We start from the raw sequence: 7,286 nt of genomic DNA, 5'->3' as shown, positions 1-7,286 counted from the left end.
ATATATTTGGTTATATATATATCATCACCATCATCATTTAATGTCTGCTTTCTATGCTGGCACGAGTTAGACGGATTGACTGGAATTGCTGGTGCCACATAAAAAAGCACCCAGCACACCTTGTAAAATGGTTGGCATTAAGAAGGGCATCCAGCCATTGAAGCAATGACAAAACAGACAACCAACGCCTGGTGTGGCTCTCCAGTTTGCTAACTCCTGTTGAACCATTCGGTCCATGCCTGCATGGGAAAAGGGACATCAGATGATGATGATGGTGGTGGTGGTAGCGGTGGCGGGCTTCAACTATACACTTTCTTCAGTGAAACTGGTCTTGCAACTCATTCAAAAAGATTAATTAATAATCCTGCTGCATTTTAATATTTTGTGTTGTTGTTGTTGTTGTACAGCTGCTGTCAATATTGATTCATCACATTAACCCGTAGTGTGTAGAGGGTCTGTGTTGGTGATTGTTTGCAAGTTGTCAAGGTCATGACCAAAACGTGTTTCACCAATCTTAGAAGAATGACAAATAGCATTGATCCTAACATCATTTTCAACTTAAAAATCAAATGATTGGATGGACGTTTGTCAGTTTTCATGATGAGGATTCAGATGTTTGGCCGACCAAAATATTCTTTGAATGAACATTTAAGAAGTTGGTCATTCCGCCGACATTTGTAACCTTAATATAATTCTCAAGTGAAATCCATGTTATACAACACATGATGAGCCTGTTCTTTTTAAAATACTGGCATAATTTATATAATGGGCTTCTTTACAGTTTTCATCTACCCGATTTCAGTCACAGATTATTGGTCAATCCAAGACTATAGAAACTACACTGGGCCAAGATGTCACATGGTGTGATTGCTTATAAATATTTACATATTGCTGTACTGAACTATTGGGTGTAAATTGAGAAAAATCTTCTGACATACACCTTGCATCACAAAACTTAACAAAGTGTCACAAACTAGACTCACCAATGAGGATCATCAAAAACAGGCCTGATTCTCTCCACACACATTTATTTTTTTGAAAGAGGAGGAGGATGGTTTTTTAACTTGGCTTGATGGGTCTTCTTCTCAATCACAGCATAATGCCAAAAGTCTTGGCCACTTTGTCTCTGTGAGGCCCAACGCTCAAAAGGTGCTTTTTTTCCATACCACCAGCATAAGCCACGACTACGATTTCACTTGGCTTGACGGGTCTTCTAAAACAGCATATCATTATCATCACCATCATCATCATCATCATCTAACGTCCGTTGTCTATGCTGACATGTGTTGGATGGTTTGACTGGGGACTGGCAAGCCAGTAGGCTGTGCCAGCCCAGTCAAACTGTCCAACCCATGCCACCATACATATTAATTACTCATAGGGATCATCATCATCATTGTTTAACGTCCGCTTTCCATGCTGGCATGGGTTGGACAATTTGACTGAGGACTGGCGAACCAGATGGCTACACCAGGCTCCAATCTGATTTGGCAGAGTTTCTACAGCTGGATGCCCTTCCTAAACAACCTTAATATACTACCAAACATATTAAAGTATTTAAAAGTATCCTACTTTTGGCACTAAATTCTATTGAGAATTTATAGAGATAAGTTAAAAGTGATTGTATTGATTTCATGATGGCAAAATGAAATACAATGTTCCTACCAGCAATCAATATACACAACATTGGCTATAACAGTATTTGAACTCACGACCATATGGTCAGTAATATAGCAACCTTTACCATACATCAACTATACCTCTTGTATTTGGCTGATCAAAACTTTACAACTTCACTGAGGGCTGAAGGTTGATATGTGACATTTGTGCTGCAGAGTAACTCTAAGATTTCTCATGTTTTATTTATATATGCATATATTTTACTCATTTATCTTAACTCCTGATTAGAAAGCAATCATTTCTTCATTAACCTTAGCAGAAGTTTTGATAATTCTGTAAAGAAAACACATCTTTAACCATACAACCTCTTACCACCATCACTCATCACTCTCTTTCTATCTCTCTCTCTCTCTCTCTCTTTTTGCCCATCCTTCTTGAGGCAAAATTTGTTGTTTTTGCTTTTCTTACAAATTGACATTTGAAGAAGGGAAAACACTGAAGCCTGTGCTGTATCTCGGCACTGGCCACCAGACTCACCTCCAAGCTTTGGCACCCTGCAAGCTTATTAAATGAAACTTACTGTTAAGCAAATTGGAACTTAGTTCTGTTACTGTTATACTGCATAGGTCGTTAACCATATCAGGAGCTGATATTCCAATTAATTTTAAAAAAATGAGGAACATCTTATCTTTGACTGAGATTAGATTTGTTTAGCTTGAAACTGTTTGTTCTTCTTGTTGTCGTCATTCCTGATAGCTTTTTATGTTTTCTTCTCCGACAATACACACACACATCATCATCATTTTATTTCTGCATTCCATGCTAGTATGGTTTGAGCGTATTTATATATGTGTATGCATGTACACGCACACACACACACATGCATATTGTGCATTAATGTTATAAGCATTTAATTTTTTTTGTTTAATTTACTTAATATTTAATCATTTGTTTGTAATTTTACCTTAATCATAATTTCATCTTCATGTATATCTATACCATAGGCGCAGGCATGGCTGTGTGGTAAGAAGCCTGCTTCCCAACTACGTGGTTCTGGGTTCAGTCCCACTGCATGACAGCTTGGGCAAGTGTCTCTCATTATAGCCTCGGGCCAACCAAAACCTTGTGAGTGGATTTGGTAGACGGAAACTGAAAGAAGCCCATCATGTGTGTATGTGTGCCACCATTGCTTGGCAACCAGTATTGCTGTGTTTTAAGTCCCCATAACTTTGCAAAAGGGATCGGGGGAATAAGTACTGGGGTCGATTCATTTGACAAAGAATTCTTCGTGGCAGTGCCCCAGAATAGGCACAGTCTAATGACTGAAATAAAAGATAATTAAGATGGGCTCACGAGAAAACCAAAACCTCTGCTAATATTTATGTTTGGTCCAAGGTAGCGAGCTGGCAGAAACGTTAGCACGCTGGGCGAAATGCTTTGCGTTATTTCCTCTGTCTTTATGTTCTGAGTTCAAATTCCGCCGAGGTTGACTTTGCCTTTCATCCTTTCGGAGTCTATAAATTAAGTACCTTGTGCCTATAGTAGAAAAGAATATTTCTGTATGATTCTAAGGCGGCAAGTTGGCAGAATCATTAGCATGCTGGGCAAAATGCTTAGTGGCATTTTGTCTGTCACTACGTTCTGAGTTCAAATTCACTAAGGTCAACTTTGCCTTTTATCATTTTGGGTTCCATTTGAGTACTGGGGGTTGATGTAATCAACGTACCTCCTACTCCAACATTGCTGGCCTTGTGCCAAAATTCGAAACCAATATTTATGTTTGATCTGGGTTTATAAAGATCTCATTGCTTTCAAATGAGGAGTAAAGATGAATACTCATGGCATCTGTACTGTAACACATTTGGGTTTATAGATGTTGTTTGACCCCCAAACTTATCCCTGATTAAGCAGAGCTATCATCAAATGACTTCCAGCTGATTCTATCACATTTTTTTGTTAGACAGTGTGAGCTAAGACTACATTAACCAAAATGTCCTATTTTTTTAGATCAAAGCTTGTGATATGGCTGCTATTTCTAGCAATCCAAACTACTATTTGTTATCTTTAATCTTTTACTTGTTTCAGTCATTGGACTGTGGCAATACTGGGGCTCTGCCTTGAAGGGTTTAGTCAAAAAAATTGACCCTAGTACCAATTGTTAAGTGTGGCACTTGTTCTGTTGGTCTCTTTTGCCAAACTGCTAAGTCACAGAGACATAAACAAACCAACACCAGTTATCCAGCAATGATTGAATACAAACACAAAAAGACACACGCATACATGCTAGCCCTGTTTATAGACTTACTATAAAGGTTACATGTATTATATCATACCTTTATACGGTGTGGACCGAGATCCCTATTGTCAGGATCCTGATATTAGATAAAGTGTTAATACTAATGGTATGCAAAAAATTTGTAGCTATTGAAATTGTTGAGTATAGAAGCAAATTGGCAGCTTTTCTCTGGGATTAGTCAAATTGATGTTGACGCCTCCTCTGATGAGAATCAATTAAGGCTAATCATTTTTTTTTTTCAGTCTACAAAGAAGTAGCTAAATTAGCCTGGTTTATAAATCTACTATATATATCATCATCATCATCGTTGTTTAACGTCCGCTTTCCATGCTAGCATGGGTTGGACGATTTGACTGAGAACTGGCAAACCAGATAGCTGCACCAGGCTCCAATCTGATTTGGCAGAGTTTCTATAGCTGGATGCCCTTCCTAATGCCAACCACTCCGAGAGTGTAGTGGGTGTTTTACGTGCCACCAGCACGAGGGCCAATCAGGCGGTACTGGCGACGGCCACGCTCGAAATGGTGTATTTTACGTGCCACCTGCACAGGAGCCAGTCCATCGGCACTGGCAATGATCTCGCTCGAATGTCTTTTTACGTGCCAGATATATATATATATACTACTCCTTATTTCATGTTTTTAACGACAAGGTAGGAAAACTTCATAAGACAGTAGCATCCAGAAATTTTAAAAATATAAAATTTGTGGAGAGTTAGGGCTTCAAATGAACAAACAACAACAGAATGGATGTACAAAGTAAACAGTTGACGAAGACAAACATTAAGGGCTGTTAGGCCAAGACAAATTGTAATGGGTAACGCCTGGGAGAAATTTTTAAAGGAAATAGAATAAATAGAAGAGAGAAAAAATGTCAGGAGGCAAGAGAAATAATATCCAGTCCGGTGGACATCTTGTCCAAAAAAGACAGGGGCAAGAGAAATGGCATGTAGTCATATGTGAGCAACAGGCAGAGGGGAAGGGGACAAGAGAGAGGATGAAGGAAAGAAACAAAGGGAGTGAGGAGAAGGAATGAAAGATAGTAGGGAGTGAGAGAAAGAAGACAGCAAAGAAGGGTGGGGGGAGAAACGGAAAATATAGAGGGATAGAGAGAAAGAAAGAAAACAGTGGAGTCGCAGAAATTACATATAAATGTAAGAACTACATTTATACACACACACACACTTGATTGTGTGGACCCTTTTCTAGGTATCATGTGATGGTTGTAAATCAGTTTCATTGTCATACAGGTGAGCTCATAAACACAATGTGTGTGTGTGTGTGTGTGTTATTTGTTCATGAGCCAGTTGCATTTTAGGTATAAGAGAATTTCACCTGACACCTTTTACACCTAAACTAACAACACACACCTTGTGTAGGTGTGTTCAGTTTTGTTTATATAGCTCAAGCCACTTCTGATTCACAAGTGAGGTTGTTCATTTCCAGTCTACCATGTAAAACATGTCTGATCATGGGGAATATTGTTTTGCTTGGAAATGGGTGAAGGTTGGCAACAGCAAGGGCATCTGGCTAAAGAAAATCTGCTTCAACAAATTCTATCCGACACATGCAAGCATGGAAAAGTAGACATTAGATGATGATTTTATATATCTCGTCATCGTCGTCATCATCATCATCATCATCATTTAACATCTGCTTTCCACAGTGGTATGGGTTGGATGGTTTAACTGATGACTAGCAAGCCAGTAGGCTGGACCTGGTTTCAATCTGATCTGGCAATGTTTCTACAGCTGGATGCCCTTCCTAACGCCAACGACTCCGAGAGTGTAGTGGGTGCTTTTTACGTGCCACTGGCACAGGAACAAGTCAAGAGCCACTGGCATCGACCTCATATCTATGCACACACACACACATATTTTTGTACATGCACGCGCACACACACAATGCCTGCATAAGGATGTGTATGTGTGTGAATTACATTATCTTCAAATAAAGAAAAAGCAATATGCTCTGGAAAAATTCTCACCGATGAACAGATTAATCTGTGGTGAACGATGTTGCTAAAATTAATTTCAATCAACAGTCTCCTGCAATACTCAAGACAGCAGGAAAAGAAGGCTCCTACTTATAAAACAAATACAAAATAGAATTCATTATCATCATCATTTATCATCCACTTTCTGGTGCTTGCATTGGTCAAATGGAATTTGTGGAGGAAGATTTTTCTATGGCTGGATGCCCTTCCTGTCACAAACCTTCCCCTGTTTCCAAGCAAGGTAATATTTCCTTATGACCAGACATGTTTTATCACAGAAGACTGGAAACAAACAACCTCACTTGTATGATGATGACACACATTTACAATCATCACATGATGTGTAGCCACAAATACAAACATGTACACACATATACATACGTACATACACACTACAGGCTTCTTTCAGTTTCCCCCCAACCAAATCCACTCGAAGATTTGTTTGGACAAGAGCTACATTAGAAAATGCTTGCCCAAGGTGCTGTACAGTAGGTTTTAACCCAGGACAACAAGATTCAGAAGCAAGGTTCTCAACTCCACAGCCACACCTGTGCCTATTAACTTTTTCTTATTTCAGTAATATTGCATTATGCAAGCAGTAAGAAAGAATGTTCAGACATTGGGTCCCACTGAGGAGATGGCAAGGGACAGACCTTTGGCGATTTGCTATGCTTAAGAAGAAATGTCAAGTTAAGTAAAACTGTGGCCATCTATACATACTGGCATGTCCTGCTGTCAGCTAAGAGGTCTCTGTCTTGAAGGCTTGCAGGTGCTGGTGCCATGTAAAAAGCTGCCATTTCAGTGCCACATAAAAAGCACCTGTGCCAGTGGCACATAAGAGGTACTCACTACACTCTCAGAGTGGTTGGCATTAGGAAGGGCATCCAGCCATAGAGACCATTCCAAAGCAGATGACTGGAGTCTGGGCAACCCTTCAGCTAGCCAGTTCCTGTCAAACCGTCTAACCCATACCAGCATGGAAAACGGACGTTAAATGATGATGAGATAAGAAACCATCCCTACTCTCTCCACTCCTTTATCTGCCGGTTTGGCCTCACTTAAATAGTGTCATCATGTTTTACCGATTTCAGCATTCCTCAGTAATTACTTGTATTATCTGTTCTGCCAAAGCAGCTTTAAAACAGAAAGCTGCACTGATGCTGCATGCATGCGAGACACCTAAGCCTCTGCGTTGGCACAAGTCTGGGTGACTTAGACACCACCTACTTTTGGCTTGCCATCAAGGTGTTTGTCTGTTGCCGCCTTTGGTAGGCTGCAATTTTATTAGCATGTTTACACACACACACACGTATACATATGTGTACACACAAACACACACACACGTGTATATATTCATATATATATATATATATAG

The 7,286-nt window shown here is 39.6% G+C and overlaps 1 protein-coding gene across 1 annotated transcript in view; it reads left to right on the top strand.

The window, feature by feature from the left end:
- Positions 1 to 7,286, top strand: part of LOC106873491 (protein CIP2A) — a 43,837-nt gene that overhangs the window by 18,478 nt on the left and 18,073 nt on the right. The window lies entirely within an intron of this gene.

Source organism: Octopus bimaculoides, chromosome 2 (genome assembly GCF_001194135.2).
Source record: "Octopus bimaculoides isolate UCB-OBI-ISO-001 chromosome 2, ASM119413v2, whole genome shotgun sequence".
NCBI classification, from domain to species: Eukaryota; Metazoa; Mollusca; class Cephalopoda; order Octopoda; family Octopodidae; genus Octopus; species Octopus bimaculoides.
This window is presented reverse-complemented; position numbering and strand designations above follow the sequence as displayed.